This window comes from Ictidomys tridecemlineatus, chromosome 13, assembly GCF_052094955.1.
Source record: "Ictidomys tridecemlineatus isolate mIctTri1 chromosome 13, mIctTri1.hap1, whole genome shotgun sequence".
NCBI lineage: Eukaryota > Metazoa > Chordata > Mammalia > Rodentia > Sciuridae > Ictidomys > Ictidomys tridecemlineatus.
In genome coordinates this window covers 15,854,329-15,872,334 of record NC_135489.1, presented here as the reverse complement: position 1 = coordinate 15,872,334, position 18,006 = coordinate 15,854,329, and the positions used below count along the sequence as shown (strand labels likewise).

Sequence of the window (18,006 nt, the reverse complement as noted above, 5' to 3'; positions counted from 1 at the left end):
ATAAAATGTAGGTAAGAATTGTTTGGGGCTCCACTCTGGAAAGCAATATGGAGATTCCTCAAAAAACTTGGAATGGAGCCACCATTTGACCCAGTTATCCCACTCCTTGGCCTATATCCAAAGGACTTAAAATCAGCATACTACAGTGACACAGCCGTGCCAATGTTTATAGCAGCTGAATTAGCAATAGCTAAACTTGTGGAAGCAACCTAGGTGCCTTTCAACAGATGAATGGATAAAGAAAATGTGGTATATATACACAATGGAATATAAATCAGCCATAAAAAAAGAATGAAATTATGGCATTTGCTGGTAAATGGATAGAACTGGGGACTATCATGCTAAGTGAAATAAGCCAGTCTCCTAAAACCAAAGGCCAAATGTTCTCTCTGGTATGTGGATGCTAACACACAATAAGGGGGAGGAAAATAGAAGTTCATTGGATTAGACTAAGGGGAATGAAGGGAAGGGAGGGAGGGAGTGAGAACAGGAAAGACAGCAGAATGAATCGGACATAGCTTTCCTATGTTCATATATGAATCCATGACTGGTGTAACTCCATATCATGTACAACCACGAGAATGGGAACTTACACTCCATGTATGTATAGTATGTCAAAATACACTCTACTGTCATGTATATCTAATAAGAACAATTTTTTTAAAAAAGGATTGTTTGGGGTTGAGCTCAATGATAAAGAACTTGTCTAACATACAGAAGGCTCTGTTTCAATCCCTAGCACTGCAAGAAAAAAAAAATGGAATGCCGGTTAGGTAATTAAAGAGAAGAGAGGATGACGCCATATTTGACATAGTGTGCACCAAGATCTTTTGTGTATGTATTAATATGTCACATGGAGGCCATAAGCTTCCAAATAATATTTGTCTTATAAAGTCAATGTATGCAAAGCTACTCTTCCTGGTCCTGCTATTTAGATAACACTAATTGGTCCCATGCCAATCCTTAACTTTTTTTTTTCAATTAAGAGCTTTGATAAAGTGTGTACACCAGTAACACTGTTTGCTCTAACACAGAACCAATGAGACTTTCTTCATATTAGAAAAGGTCAGAAATGATGTGAGTCTTTGTACCTTCAATGGGGCAAAACATTTTTCAATCGCTTTGACATATTCATAGAACAGTTGAGAGGAAACAGGAGAAGAAGAAAAGGGACTCAGGAGAACGGAAAGCAAAAGAAGAGAGAAAGAAATGTCTGGAGAGGGGAGGAAAACATTTTTATCTGCTCCGTGGTATTCTTGCCATTTTGACTGCAGAACAAATATTTGCAGATATTGATTTCCCAACACAAGATGAGAAAGGACGGGAAAAGAAGAGTTTGAGCAAAACATTTAAACTGGGAATCAAGCTGAATCTACAGAAAGGAGAATGTGCACATGGGAGAAAATAGTGCCCTCTGCTATGTGCTACTAACCCAGAGTTCTTAGGAGCTTTTTATGAATTCCTTAGGACAAAGTCTTTTGGAATGCTGAATTATATTCACTCTGGGAACACAAAGAAATCTCAGTGGCATGTGAGGTAATAACAATGGTTTCTTGCAGCTACTGGTTAGGTGGCTTAATAAGTGAAATTTCTTTTTACCTTAATTCTTTCAAACCACCTGGCATTGTGACACTTGTGGCAAGATGATACTAGAAAGAGTTATTCGTCAATAGTGAATGCTCAGCAATGTGAGTCTCCTACCAGAAAATAAATGCCTCATTAATTCAGAGCAGAATTAGGGTTTGCTTCCCGTCCTCTTCAGAAAATAGCAAGAATTCAATAAATTCATTTTATTTTAGATCCCAATAACTTGGAACATCCACTATTTTGCCCAAATTTGCCTTGGGGTGATTTTTTTTTCATTATATTTCTTAAGGGGGAAATGTTTGTTAAACACATAATAGCAGGACATTAAATCTACCTTAAAAGGTAAAAATGTGTGGCAATTTCTCCTAAATATTTAGGAGAAATGTATGGTGATAATTTCATATTAGTTTGCTTGTTTGTTAAAACAACACTGTATTTGTTTCAACAGTGTTGTTTTAACAACCAAGCAAATTAAACTGAGTCTGGCTTATTTCACTTAGCATGATGTTTTTCAGTTTCATCCAAGTAAATGCCAAAATTTCATTCTTCTTTGAGGCTGAGTAAAACTCCATTGTGTATATAACTACATTTTCTTTTTCCATTCATCTGTTTATAGGCATCTGGGCTGGTTCCATAAATTGTTTATTGTGACTTGATGTGACTCTATCCCTGTAGTATCCTGATTTTAGTTCTTTTGGAAAAATATCTAGAAGGGGGATGGTCCTATCATAGTTTCATTTCTAGTTTTTTTGAATCTCCATACTTCTTTCCATAGTGGTTGTATTAATTTTCAGTCCCACCAACATCGTATGAGTATACTTACATACATTAGTCTTACAAGTAACATTTTAGAAGCATTTTATGAAAGTTGGTAACAAGAAAAGATGCTAATTATCACAACTATTGTTTAAAATTTCTTAATATTTTATTGGTGGGCTTAGCTAATACAAAAGCACAAGAAAATGACCAAAAAACAAACAAACAAAACCAAAATGCACACATGATCCAAATTAGAAAGACATGATAACAGGATAAACCCAAAGAGTTTCCAATTCAGCTTATGCCATAGTTTAAGTAATAGGTTTTAATCAGCAGGGATACAAGATGCAAGTTTTCTAAGGAAGACGAATGTAGAGTTGGATAGAGTTCTCCCTAGGTCACCCCCTTCATGTTGTACGAAGTCATTGTTTTCTCTGCATGTATAGGACATAATTGCAAAGCCGGGTTACAAACGAGGGTGGTTTTTAATGAGGCCCATTTACAACTTTAATATAAGTACATTTTGATAAAAATCATGAATGCTAAATATACTATTGTAAAAGTTAAAATAATGAAGAACTGTATAAAGTAGAAACAATCTGTGCCCTGACCCTACTCCCAGAGGTAATTGATGATTAATAGTTTGATATACATCCTTCTGGAAAATTCCTATTCTTTATATTTGAAAATATATGCCCTTGAATTTTAAAAAATGAAATCATGTGATATAACCTTATGCTTTAAGCTTTTTTCTTTCAACAATATACTTGGGTATCTTCCCATGTTTCTAAGCATAATCTATCCAGTACCACTGTGTCCTGAGCAGGAATGTGGTCCAAGAGACAAAAGAGGGTAGACATTAGTCTTTGGGCCAGGGGTCTGCAAGACAGCATCTACCCGGAGGAGTGGCTTTTTGGCGGTCTAGGAAGTGCTTAATTACTTCTTAGTATTTTATCATATAGACAGATCATAACTTTTTTAACTTAAAAGACAGATGAATTGTTTCTGGCTTTTTATTATTATGAATAACATTTCACAAACACTTTTAATCATTCAGACAAAGAAAATTTCAATCGATCACTAAATACTAAAAAACAATCCACTGATTCTCAGGGGCCCTTGGCACATGAGGGTTACCAAGAGGAAAAGATGTCTACAATGTGCTCCTTGTCCCTGGGATCACCCAAGAGCATAGCATCAACTTGTACCATAAATATATATGCATATATATTTTTTTTAGATAAATGAGACAGTCCTTTTTATTTTTCAGTGCTGGGGGTGAGACCCAGGACCCCATGCATTCTGGGAAAGTGCTCTAACACTGAGCTACCTCCCCAGCCCCAGATGGTTCTATTAATTTTGGACATTCCAGACACCTTTTGCTAGCACAGAAAACGTGGCCACAGAGAGTTGATCGTATTGCCACAATTCTTAAAAGTTTGGAGCCCAACCCATCATTTCCCCCAGTCTCTTCCTAACTCTTAAGAAGGTTCTGGAGCGTCGAAATCCAACTTTGTCAGAAGAGCTTCACAGAAATGCTTCAGCTGAGACTCTTGTTCCCACCCCCATCCCCAAATATTTAAGACTGAAAGGAAAGTACAGAGATGAATGGGACACAATCCTGTTTGTTTAAAAAACTATAGCAACTTTATTTACTTTGCATATTTAAAAATAAAGATATTAAAAATGCTCACCCAGTTGAAGCTCCTTAGCAGTGTTCTATTGAAACCAAGGCTACAAGCAAAGCATATAATCCTACATGTGTCTCCTACATGTAATGTGGTAAAGCAACTGGGGATGGGTAGTCAGCGAATCTTCCGGTTTTTATTTTCTGCTGCCCTAGGGACCCAAAACCCTGAAGTAGCTGTCTTTGCTCCATAGATGGCCATAGACTTAGTCTGAGCTGTAAATGACCTAATATTTTTCCTCCCTGAGATTTTGAGTTCCAATATAACATTTTATTACCAGAGCTGTCACCCAAGCACATCTGAGGTCTAGGCAAGGTTTCTGACTTGGAAGATACCACCGGATCTGACTCCCATTTTTGTTTGTTTTAAACAAAATTCCAAAGGGAACAATTAAGATCTAAACCAATTTGGGTGATTTTAGTGGCCTAGAGAGAGAACCCAAATCAAATTGACTTGAGCAATAAAGGGTATTGACTCATATAAGTGAAAGAGATGAGAGACATTTAGGCTTCAGGAACAGTTGGATCAGGGCTTCAGCCTCTGCTTTCCTCCATGCAATAGCTCCATCTTCGGTCTCCCTCTCTGATGATAGCAAAATGATTGCAGCACTTTCCAGATTGCACCAAAGGAGAGTAGCACTGTTTCAGCATGCCCTTGAAAAGTTGTCAGACTCGCTTTTGCAAACTGATTAGGTCATAGGCCTTTCCCTGAAATAATCAGGAAGCAGGAGAACAGAACCCAATGGCTGTCTTGGCTAAGGTCACTTAGCGTCTTTGTTGAAGGTTAGTTCCTGGATCTTCAAACACCAACTGGGGGGTGACTGGCAAGGAAGATGAGACTAGGCCTGGGTTAGGCCCAATAATGCCATGAAATAGAGCACAGAAGGGGGCAACTAGGGCACAGCGGACTTGCTGTCTAGGAGGGCACGTCAGTCCTTGAAGGCTGGGGTGCTCCCTGCCCAGACTGAAGCTCTGGGCCTCTCTGCTCTGAGGAGCCCCCTTGCTGGTGCCATCTGCCATGGCCTCAAGCTGCACAGAGTACTGGTCTTCGGGCGATTGGGGAGCTGCACGCACCCCTTTGCATTTTCATACCCTGTAACCTGTCCAGGACCTGCTTGTTGGACCAGGGGTAAAGCAGAGTGAAAGCAAGGTCAACGAAGTCCCACCTCTAAATACTGCCCCAACTTCAACATGAGTTTTGAAAAACCAGCCTCTACCTCGGAGCAAAGCCTGTCCAAGGAAGGGACATGACCTTTGTCCTTGGAAAGACGCACAGAGCACTCCTAGGCACATTCCCACCCTGCTAAGTGGTTCATCTACAAATAACAGGAGCGATCTGCTGCGCCAGGTGGCCCTGACTCAGTCAGGCTAGGTGGGGACCCATAGCAACCCCCTAGCAGCCACCAATCAGCATGAGACAGGGAAACACCTGGGATGCCAGATGACCCTCCCAGTAGTTTATGGTGGTTGATAACAACTTGGGAAACCATGTAGTTCAGCACGAACACCCCTCTTGGCTTAAACCAATCAGTTCAAATGAATCCCCCTCTTGTAGTAACCAATCACCCCTACCCAACTTGTTCCCGCCAGTGGATGTGCTAATCATGTTTTAGAGTTGTTATTTGATTTTCCCGCGGTGTGTGATGATTTGCTAAGAGATGGTATGATGTATGTGGGGGTCCCTGCCTTCTCCAAAGAATGTATAAAACTGCTACAAACCCTGGGCTTGGGGCCTCTCAGCGTCACCAGTTGCTGTGTGTGCGCGCGGAGGACCGAGCTAGCTCGCAATAAACACCCCTTTGCTGCTTACATCGATCTTGGGTCTTTGGTGGTCTTTGGGGGTCCCGAATTCGAGCATAACAGTTTCAGAGGGAGGATTCAAACCATAACAGGCACTGAAGTTTTCAGACTTCAGAACTAAGTTCAGGTAAAGAAAGTATTTCCTATTAAGGAAGCACAGTGGTGAAGTACTGAAATAGGTTCTGAGGGAGGTGATAAGAGTTCTCTTAGGGAAAAAGTACAGAATAGAGAAGTTTATTGACAATGAGAGTTTATTTATAGATGACCACAATCTACCTGATTTCTAAGGGTGTCTGCTTTCTCATGATTTATTTCATTTGGTTCTTACCAAAGAATAATTCTTGGAAGGTAGTCTTCAGATTGAGCTTTTTATAGTAGGAAAGTTTCTCGAAAGACAAATTGTGACATAAATTTCTACTTTATGAACATTTCACCATGAGCCAATCTAATTTTTGCTACAAAGTTCAGCAAGATTCAGTTTCTGCTCCTAAGGAAAACACAATTTAGTGGCTGGACTCAGGTATGCAAACTAAATGGTGCCCTGTACTCTACATGACAGCGCTTCTCCAAGTAGTGTCCTCAGAAGAGATGGATCCAGGTCACTTGAGAGTGTTACTTAAAACTGGATCCCCCAAGCCCAGACCTGCTTCATCATTTGGGAGTGGGAGGAAGATGAAGATGAGTCTCTGCACACTGAAATTGAACAGTTGGTCTGGGGTTGAGAGAGAGAGAAGGGAGAGAACCATCAGTGCCATGTTGGCAGCGGTGGAGAGGAAGAGTGGTTTTCTCATGGAGTTGGATAGGGCTTTGAAAAAGATGAGCTGGTCAGCAGGGGCCTTTTGGGCAGGAAGTAGAGTGAGCAAGGTAGGACATCTCCTGTCCCCCAGCATGAGTGTCGCTTTCTCTTGTTCCTGGAAATGGGCTGAAGAAGGAAGGGTGGGGGACTTACCAGAGCTCAATGCCTTGCAAACAGGACAGCCTCCTCACACGCGTGACATGTTGAGTGCAAGTCTGCTAAGGTTCTGCTCCACGTTTTCCTCCTGGGACATTCATAAAATAGGAGCTAAAGGAAGTCGAAGGGCTGTTCAGATAGAAGAAGGAGAAAATATAACAGATATAACAGAGCCACGTGGTGGCTGCTGAATTTGTGCTCCTAGGTGGCACGTGTCGCTTTTACTTGCGGTGTATTGGCCATCACATGACATCAATGGAGCAGGTCCAGATGATTCGGTCACAGAAAGGGGCAGCATATATTTGGAATAATTTAAAAAATAATATGATCTCCTGTAGGTAGGAGTTAGTAGTAATCACTGAATTACTGAATTAAAGGAAATCAGTGAACTATAAAAAGAATCAAGACATTCCATAATCTTTTAAAAGAAATTAGGTTTTAAGGGTAATAATGAGATGTTTGATTCATCATTTTTGTTTTGTTTTAGTTTGATTTTATCTGCACCTATCAGCCAAGGCCAGGAAAATAAAAATATAAAGGTGTTTCCTTCCCAAAGGTGCTCCTTGGAACTCCTGGGTTCTAAGAGATGCTGCTGAGAATGGCAACCCTTTAGCAAATAAGTTTAGGAGACTTGAGCTTTGAAAATGCACATTTAAGTGTTAAGAGTTCATAGGAGTTCTTTAGTGGTGAAGCCTAATTTAAATGTTTTAAATCAGCCTCATTTAAAACAATTGAAGCCTAATTAAAATCTTTTGTATTTTAACCCTACTTTTCCCAAGGTCATTTGATATCAGAACCTTTTTGCATAACACTTAATGATAGGTTGCAGGACTTGTGTCTGGTGGAACACACTTTAGAAAACGAAATTACATAAAAACACTGTCCAAGAACATCTCACTTTCCCTTGGTAACCACACCGGCATTTACCAAACTTCCCTCTAAGATTCAATGTGACAGCTAATCCAAGTGTCTCACAAAGTCCATGTCCTGGGGTTTAAGATACATGATTAAGATGGGAGCCAACATAACAGTGATTACACAGGACTTTGCTACTTTCTATTTAGACTACTACAGTCCAACAAGATGCAGGCTGCAAGACACTTCACCCACAAGAGATGCTTAAGCATTTGTAAAGTTGGGACCTAGCAGAAGCAACATGATCGTGACCACACAAAGCTTGATATGCAATCAGTCAAGCATTTGGATTGAATAGGATGGTATTGATCTGCCAACAACCCCTTCAGAAATCTGAAGGAATGATCTGAAGCGCCAAATCACTAATAATGTTTAATTCTAACAACAATTCAGTTTAGGTCAGTTTCCTAAACGCCCTTTGAACAGGTACTTGTGAGATTCTAGATTCTGTACTGCTTCTAGATTTTAATGCTGAGAGCTAGTTGTACTATTTAAAAATTTAAGACAATGATTTGTTGTTTTACTTCTGAAATTCTACTCAGTCACTTATAGTCTAGGTGAATAAATCCAGTAATGCTGGTGCACAATCTCTCGAGGTAATTCTCATTTAATACCTGCATTTACTTACATGGCACTTACTTCTAAAAAAAAAAAAAAGCATTTGAAGAGGCACCTCATTAGGTGCATTCTAAGAGTCCCTCTTTCCTGCTAATCTCCTTTTGAGGTTGATTAAAATGTTAGGAAAGACACTCCCATGCCCAAACATTTTTACCCAATTTGTTTACTTTCTGTTTTTTTTTTTAATAGTTTCCTCTTTTTTCCTTGCTTTTCTCAAATTGGTGCATTATACTTGCGTACATATAGAGTAAAAAAAACTGCAATTATGAAACAAATATGTGCTTAAATTTAAAGCAGTTAGTTATCAAAGACAAATGGACGCAGAACTTGCACCATAATGAATCTGCTCAATATTGACATAGTGAATTGTCCTGAGATTAAACCACAACCAGAAAAGCAGGCGGAGGTTCCCTGAGTGACAGGGGCTTTGTGGGGGGGCAGTGCCTCCCAGGGGGAGAGTTCATCTTCTTACTCAAAGAGACGCCTTCAGGGATCATGTAACTTGAATTCCCTGTGAATTCACTGTCATCTTAGCTTGACCAGTTCTGGAAGAACATATTAACCTCCGCTTGTGATTTTCAGAAAACCATTCTCATTTAGCAAGTAATTATGGGTCACATGTAGGACAAAGAGCTAGATAATCTTGGATTACCCACAGGAAGCTTTGTCTCCAAGGCAACCCCCAATGGTGGGGCTGCTAATGCGAAGGCCAGTCAGTTAATGAACTGGGAAAGGTAACTGGCTCCCAAACCTGTTAGAGCCTGGAAAATGGATCTAACAATTATATTGCTACTGAATGATCCGGGATAGAAAAGAAATGCTTCAAAAAGCCAGGGAGGAAAAACGTTTAGAGAATGGATATAGTGTCATTGTTCTGCTAGACAAAGCCGACACGTCTGCTCCTACCCTATGGCGAGTTCAAGCCAGGCCAGTCTTTATTTATGAATTTTGCCTGGTCTCCCACGGAATCCACTGGTTTCAGTTCTTTCTATGACCTAATTACCCCACAACCTGGCTTTTCCTAAAGGGGCAGCTTCAGTTCCCACACCAGCCTAGGAGAGCGGCCAAGGGACCTGTGGAAGAGGAGACAAAGGTGATATTGTCCCTCAGAGTCTTTGTCACTTCAAACTGGATCAGAAAGTAAGATAAGGTGGCCCAGATAAGCTCCAGAAGAGGATTTTAGGCCAAGTCGGTAAAGGTGGCAGAGAGGACTGAGGCCACGGACCAGGGAGACACTGTGGTAAGGTGGAAAGAAAATCAACAGCGTGTTCACAAGGAACTTGAGAGTGGAAAATTCTAGAATCCTCGACTTCCTCAATGCTTCCTCTCGCTCTTCCTCTCTTCATCAATTTCTCTTTGTCTTTTTTTTTTTTAATCTGTTTTTTCCTAATGGACCAATTTAAAGCCTTCTATAACTTCATAGCCATTCTGGGCTCCTCTTCTGCTCCTTATTCTACAGCTCTGAGCCCTTACTCCTCTCCCATCCTTAAACACTTCAGAACCTCGCTGCACCCCTGGACAGTGTGTCCCCTTCCTGTGTTCAGCAACAGTGTGACAGGCCTGGGTTCTGTGTCTTGTAGTTTGAGTGGGACATTTATTTAGGAAATAATGACAATGATCATGAAGTGATAAAGGCGAATTGCTGCAGTTTGGATCTGAAACGTCCTCCAGAAGCCCATGTGTTCAAGGTTGGTGTTATTGGGGGTGGGGGGTGGGGGTGGAAACTTTAAGAGGTTTTCTGGTCACTGGGGATGTAGCCTTGAAGAGGATGAGACTCTGGCCGCTTTCTCTTTTTTTTTTGTTCCCACCATGCTATGGCACCACAGGCCCAAAGCCAGGGGACAATCATAGACTGAAACTTGTAAAACTGTCCGTCGAAATAAACCTTTTCTTGTTATAAGTTGCTCATCTCAGGTATTTTGCAGAGTGAAGGAAAGCTGACTGACACAGAAATCCACAGCCAACGTTCACAAAAAGTGGAAGAGACAAAAGGAAGCCTGTATGATAAATAAGGCTCAAAGCACTCTGGGAGTTGAAACCCCAAACAGGGTCACTGAATGAGTAGCAGGCAGAGCCCCAAGGAAGGTCCCAAGAAATTCGAAGACGTTAGGCCCAAAGGCAGCTCCACCAAGGGGAATGGAAACGCTCTCTTGTATATTGAAGAGATGACACATGGGGAAAACGTCCCCCTGAGTGGATGGGCGTGGTACAGTGCCAAAGGAGATGTCCACAGAGCCCTACGTGTTTACCGAGGGAACTTTATCCAAAGGGACATCCGATCTTCCTCTCTATGAGTCTTTGTAAACAGATTTAAGAGGGCTAAGGCAGAAAGTAAATTTAGGAGCACAGACAATGCCTGGGCCAATCAGGAGGCTTGAGATCAACTGCAGCATTTTGTCTGCGCTATTACAATGGCCCGCAAGTCTGCGTGGAGGCGCTCCATGTCTGTAATTCCGGTAATGATTTATGACCTTCTCTGGTTTAAATTTCAGATTTCCCTGGCCACAGCTGAAAACCATGTCAATGGACAAGAAGGTGGCCCTGACACTCATTCAGCAAGCGTGCCTGGTGTGCCTGGGTAACAAGACTGAGCACTGTTCTAGGCCACAGAGACAGGGCAGCGAAGAAGAGAGACCAGCTCTTGTAGCCCTGGTGTTTGGCACGCAGTGAGGACAGAGGAACAACTGGAGGTCGGGAAAGTGGGGGATTCCTTCCCTGCCCATGATAAAGGGTCATGGGGGACATCCCTAAAGCAATGGCAGGTTAACAAGAGGAAAGTGAGTGTGACAAGTGAGTTTGATCATGGTTTTATATGAAGACCCCAAGGCCCATGGGGAACCGTCCAGGTTTGTGTTCAGGTTCAATGGCCCAGGGATGGCCGTGTAAAATGTGCTGGGACTCAGAGGGTCTGAGCTGGTGGAAACAGACTGCAGGGGACCCAGCAAGTCCTGGCGGCCAGGTCTCTCTTGGCCCCTCAATTCTAGCATTTCTTCCTCACACTCTGAGGCAGGATCCTTCTGAAATGGGCGTCTTAAGATCTACTGTCAACAATGCAAGCCAGGGAATTTCTTCCCAGCCAGCTCCAGGACAGAAAGGTGGGAGGAGGTTAGGTAATAGCTTTGGTTTTCATAGCTTGCATTGAGGAGAAAGGGTTCTGGCTTCTATGGCCTCGAGGAAGAGAGATTCTAGTTCTCTGGCTTGCTTTTGGTGGAAGGGAAGGGAGAAGCAGACAGGGAGGACAGAAGGGTCAGGGAAGCTTGGTCCCGTGGTCAGTTTTTGAGGTCTTCATTCAGGGGTATCATTTCCTGAGCCCCAGCACAATAAAACTCTCAACATCTTTAAGGAAAGGTCAAACTGTGACATCGATAAGTGCTGTTAAAACAAACAAACAAAACCAGACAAAGGAGATAGGGTGAGCAGGGGGAGTGGTGGGCAGGGAAAGCTGGTACCTTGGGTAGATAGCTCTGGGAAAGGCTCTCTGTGGGGAGACATTTGATCTGAGGGTTGAGCGATAAACAGGCAGGCTCCGGAGGATAAAGAAGCAGAGCATCCCAGGCAGAGGGACAGCAAGTGCAAAGGCCCTGAGGTGGGAGAGACAGGGCACATTTAAAGAGCACATAAGAAGCCCAGAATGACTGGTCAGAAGGGGAGACGGCTAGGGGAGAAGGTCAGAAGGACCAGCAGCAGCCTTCTAAACATGGTGGACTCTAATGGCAGTGGACAGCAACTGGAGGGTGTCAAGCAAGGGATGAGTATAGTCTTATGTGATCTCTGCCAATAAACCAATCTAGCAGACCAGCGGCACCAGCAACACCCGGGAGCGTGTCAAAAACATGAGATCTCAGGTCCCATCTAGACTGACTATATCAGAATTTAGATTTTAATATCATTTGTACATGAAACTTGGAGAAGCACTGCCACAATCATATTTGTGTTTTAAAAAGACTCTAGGGCTCATCCACTAGGATGGCTATAATTTTTTTTTTTTAAAGGAAAATAACAGGGCTGGGATGTCGCTCAGGGGTTCAGCTCTTGCTTAGAACATGGAAGGCTCTGGAATCAGTCCCAAGCACCACCAAAAATAACAACAAAATTTTAAAAAGGAAAACTACAAGCTTTGGTGAGGATACGGAGGTATTTGAACCTTCATGCATTGCTGGTGGGAGTGTAAAGGGGTATAGCCACTGCAAACACAGTTTGGTTGTTCCTTGAGGATGTCAACACAGAGTCACCCATTTAGAGTGATTTCACTATGGGGCACAGACTCCAAAGAATTGAAAACAGATGTTCAAAGAAAACTGTGCACACGGATGTTTCTAGCAGCACTATTCACAAGTGACAAAAGGCAGAAACAACTCAGTGCCCAGTAACTGGTAAGGGGATAAACAAAGTACGGTATATCCATGTACTGGAATATTAGCTATCCCTGAAAGGAATGAAGTGCTGGCTCATGCTGCAAATGGAGGGACCTCAAAAACATGCTGCGTGAAAGAAGCCAGACACGGTAGGTGACATGCCTATGATTCCATTTATATGAAATATCCAAAATGGACAGATCCATGGAGAGACAAGGCAGATGGCTGTTGCCAGGTACGGGGGCAGGGGAATGACTACTTAGTGGGTGCAGGGTTTCCTTTAGGAGTGATGGACATGTTCTGCACTAGATCGTGCTGACGGTGTACAATATGGTAAATGTATTAAGTGTCACTAGTGGTAAATTTTGTGTTATATGTATTTACCATGATTTTAAAAAATAACAAAATACTGGAAAAACCAAGAGAGAAAACATACCAAATAGTATTTCCCAAAAGGCCACTTTTGTGGGTTTAGTGGGTAGCTACTAATTGTGTGTGTATGTGTGTGTGTGTGTGTGTGTGTGTGTGTGTGTGTTTTCAGAAATGGGGTTTGAACCCAGGGTGCTCTACCACTGAGCCCTTTTTATTTGTATTTTGAGACAAGATCTCGCTGAATTGCCAAGGTTAGCCTCAAACTTTTGATCCTCCTGCTTCAAGCCTCTTGAGTCATTGGGATGACAGGCATGGGCCACCATATCCAGGCCTAATGTGTCTTAATTCTGTAACATTTCTTTAACGATAGGCTACTAATACCTTAACATACACATATATTGTTTTGAGAAAACACCTAATAGAGCGAATCAATATCTTGTTGGAAGTTACAAGACAAAAGAATGTGGCACATTTAGGCCAAGTAGAATGCAGATCTGCAAGGTCAAGCAGAGGAACTGAATGAATAATTGCTAGGGGCAGAAGGTGGGAAAAGGTGCAGGAGAAGGCAGAGAGCATGCACTTTGGAAATCCAGAAGGGAGTACTGAAAAGAAACAATTTCCTCATCTGGATCCACACACTCATGAATTGCAAATCGTATAAAAATAACCATATCTCCTTGCCATTCCAATTAGCATGACTCAGACTGATGCTCACACTACCTCCAACTCTGAGTTTGCAAGATAACCTGAGAAACCACGGAGAACCCTGGATCGATTGGATTTGGATATTAATCCCTGTGAAGAGAAGTTATTGCTCATTCACTCATTGGTTCACCCCCACCCCCATGCAATCTCCCCATCACTTACACTACTCTATGTCACCAGAGGTGGTGGGGAACAGTGTCTAAGAGCGTGAGCTTTGGGACCAGAGTGGTCTTGAATCACGTGTTCACCGTTTATTGTGTGTGATACTGGGCGAGTCACATAATCTTTTGTGTTTCTGTTTTCTCATCTATAAAATGGGATGACGATTCAGTATTGTGAGAATTAACTGAGTCAATACCTGGGAAAGGCTGTGACAGTGCTTGGAATGTAGGAGTCACTCCATTCATTAGCTGCTTAATAGTGTGCACGATGTTAATGAACACCAATGTTATCATTACTCTGTTGGCCACTGGGATTATGGATGGAGTAAGGTGTTCTTCCCGTTCTGGCAGAGCTCATGTCTGGTGGGGGCTGATTGACTGCAGCTCCACCTGCAGAACACTCCCACCTCCATCTTTACAAAGCCATCGTTTGTCAATGGCTTCCTGACTGAATTTCCTTTTTATAAGGATACTGGTTATTGATGAAGACCAGTGTGACCTTGTCTTAACTTGATTATACCTGGAAAGACTCTTCACAAGAGGTCATGTTCCTAGGCACAGGGGTTGGAACTTGAATACGTCCTTTAGAGAGAACACAAGTCAACTCACAGAAGGGCCTGACCAGTTAGAGCAGAGGAGAGACGCAGACAGAGCTGTGCGGTCCAGGGGTCGTTCTGATGGTTTGAGCTAAGGATCTGGAGGACCCCGAGATGCTTGAGGACCAGGGAGCAGATTATTGGGCAATGGCAAGTGGGAGCTGCTGAGGCTCATGTTTTGGCTGAGCCACCAGGAGCCCTGGCCAGCCCAGTCAAGAAGGTTTCACTGGAAGTGGGGAATGTGCACGTCTACTGGGAGGCACATCCCATCTTGCGGGGGGAACGGCCACTAACCACTATTTCTGAGACCTGTATCTCATTGGGTTGGATAAAATGGTAACATTCCTATTCCATTATCTCTTCAAGGGGAGATGCTTCTATAGAAGGTAACATTCTCTTATCAACTGTTTTCTTTGTTCTACTTAGTGGACAGGAGAAAACCTCCTCCTCCTCCTCTTCCTTCTCCTCCTTTTCTTCCTCCCTCCTCCCTTTAACACGGGTTTCAAGCTACAGAGTTGGTTCCCTGACAGCCTCCAGAAGTAATCTTCATGTTTTGTGGTTGTGGCTTGTCGTGTTTTTCTCTTCATTTGGTATCATTTTGAACTCGTGCTGCATTTTATATTTAATGTGTTTTAGCCCATTATTATCCTTAAAAATGTTCCAGTCATTCCAGGGGAGGCCTCTTCATGTCGTCTCCTGGGTCCTCTTAACGGATCCCAGAATCTTGATAGTTTTCTTTCTTGAACTTTTCTAATTTGACAGTGAAGACTTGTATATGTATAAGTGAGTATTAATTTGCATTTCTTGTGCATTTAGATGGATGTATCAAGTTTGCAGCTGACCAGTCCATGGGTCAAGTCACGCAGCATGCTGTACTCAAAAGTTCCGGGAATTATAGACCAGGAGCCCTGTACTCTAACCTCACCATTGGTGTGAACTGACATGTGCTCATTTATCTTTCTGAATCTTCTTTTCTCCTTACGAGGAAGTGTGCCTCCACAATCTTCAAATTCTCCTCTCAAGCTAAAATGCGGAGATCTTCATTTATGAATCTCACGTAGTCCAGTCCTTATATTTTTCCCAATAAATCAATTTAAAAATTGTATAAAGTTCAATTTAATTTTTGTGCTTTTACTAGTTCCTTTATCAAATTCACATGTAAAACAAAAAAGTGTTAGATTAGGTGTTCAAGACTTTTTATTATTAATTATTATTATTATTTAAAATATGGTCACTGAACTGATGAAGGCCACATGGATTGACCCTTCTGCTTGCTCTTTCAGAAGCTGCAGCCAACTGGCAAATAGCTTCCCCAGCCTCCTGCTGGAGCATCTGCTAATGCTCTGCAGATTACCAGGGCCCCTCCACCCTGCACCCCCCCCCCGCCCCCGCCCTTGCCCTCCATCCGTGGGCTGCTCATTAACTCATTAGAAGCTGCTTCAATAGCAGCTGGAGAGAGGTTCTGCTGTCTGTGACTGTAGCTCAGCATTTTTGAAGCAGCTGCTTTGGTGTCCCCTAGAGTCTTGGGTAAATATGACAGCCACTCTGGTGCTGCACACAGACACATTGAGCTTTTCCTCCATAGTGCTGGTCACAGCATCATGATTCAAAGTGTTCTGTGCAGAGATATGTGTGTAATGTCTGCCTGGTGCACCCGACAGCTCTCTCCAGGAGGGCAGGCCATGTCGCATCTTGCTCCTTTCCATATCCTGAGCACTCGGTATTTGGGTATCCCAATATTTGCTGGATACTGAATGTGTAGGTGCAGGAGTGACAGAGAGCCAGGTTGAGGGAGAGCCTCCCAGGCACACAGTGACTTTCTGTTTGATGTATAAATTGTGCATGAAAGAAGAAATATTCCCCCAGTTTTGGGCTACCATGCCAGTGTCATGTACATATTTGCATGCATACATAAAACAGGCCTCTCTCATTCTAACCCAAGTTACTCAGAAACTTCAGTGCAGGAAGCTGGAGAGTTCTTGTCCCGTGAGTCTGTGCGCTTTTAGTAGAAACAGCATCAACTTGGTAGATGAAAGATCTAGAATCTGGGACAGACTCAAACACTTTCAGTGACCTACATGATTTTGAACCCATTTCTTCATCTGCAGAACAGGGGTCTGGGGCCAGAGCACTTATTGGACTCTTTCTAGCATGGAGATCCTAAGGTCCTCTCTATGGAAAAAGTTGTCTCACTGACCCAGAGCTCAGAATAGCAGCAGTCTGTCTTCTCAGCCCAGGAATGCCACAGAGGAGGTTCATTCTAAATACCCGCTCCAGGCGCCCAGTGAAGCTCTTCCTGAGATTGACAGTTTGCCAAACCCCATGCTGCCTAATCATTTTTGCCTTTCAAGACTCTGCTTCCCAGCTTTCTCCCTCCCCCTCTCAGTCACCCTATGTCAGTTTTAAATTACTGACCCCTGACTGTGTGCCAGGCACTGTTCCAAGCCCCTGACAGGTATTGACTCATTTCCCAAGGATAAAACTTGATCCCTCTAGCTTTTGCACACATCACGTGCTCCTATTTACTGGCTGACCGTTGTCATGTCAGTTTCACATCTCTTTGACTGATGTGCTGCGGCATGGGTGGATTTTATGTTAGGGTGGTGTGGAAAAGGGAACCTGAGCGTTGGGTTACTTCTGTGGAAATGGAAGATAAACTGCAGGGCCACTGCCCTAGAGGAGGCTCTTGGTGTGCCCGGAAATTAACCTCCAAGAAGCGTCTGACCACAATACAAGATATATGTGAAGTGCTAAATCCCGAGGAGGCATACTTTATAAATCCTCCAAGATACTTTATAAATACTTCATAAATCCTACTAGAGCTCAGGGGAAGGAGAGTTGAAAGGGAGCCTGGGCAATCCAAGTGCTTGATGTCACTCTCCAAACTTCTATGGTGTCCTGACTTTCCGGGGGTCCTGTTACATAGCGGGAACATCAAGCCCTGCTCAGTGCCCTTGAGATGTTTCTGGAAGCCTGTTTTTGCACAGCACACAGCTCCTCTCTGCCTCTTAATCCATTCTGGCTTCTGTCCTACTTCCAAAAATGAAAACCGCCTTCAATGAAGAGATTGTAATTTCATTTTTCTGATAAGTTATACAGACTATTTCTAGAGATGGGGAAAGCAGGGGCGGGGGGCGGGGGGCGGGGGGGAAGTGCAGAGGAGAAGCACCCCAGCCCAAACACACCAGCTCTTGGAGTCACTGTGGGTCCATCACTTCTGTCTTCTCCCAGCCAACACCCCTTGAGGACATTGTGGTCACTCTGTTTGATCCCATGCCCCTTGAGGACATTGTGGTCACTCTGTTTGATCGACATGGAGGAGAACGTGAGAGGAAGAGCGTTGTCCACAGCCAGAAGGGATGGCAAACCACATCCAAAGAACTCAAGGAAAACTCACTGAGAGGCAGGGAGGCCGGGGACTCGGCCACATCCATGCAATTTCTTCCTCTGGTTCTGAATGCAAGCTAGCGTGGAGGGACATCATGGTTTGGGCTGAATC

General features: G+C 43.0%; 2 long non-coding RNA genes across 2 annotated transcripts; one reads left to right on the top strand and one right to left on the bottom strand.

Annotated features, from left to right (window-relative positions):
• Positions 1–6,066: 6,066 nt before the first annotated feature.
• On the bottom strand, positions 6,067–8,547 carry LOC144369773 (uncharacterized). Its single transcript, XR_013429531.1, has 2 exons — positions 6,783–8,547; positions 6,067–6,545 (listed from the first exon to the last, which is right to left on the bottom strand). It is a non-coding gene; the product is annotated as an uncharacterized LOC144369773 (long non-coding RNA).
• A 419-nt stretch (positions 8,548–8,966) lies between these two features.
• Positions 8,967–15,616, top strand: LOC110597913 (uncharacterized). Its single transcript, XR_013429530.1, has 2 exons — positions 8,967–10,006; positions 10,811–15,616. It is a non-coding gene; the product is annotated as an uncharacterized LOC110597913 (long non-coding RNA).
• The last annotated feature ends 2,390 nt before the right edge of the window (positions 15,617–18,006 follow it).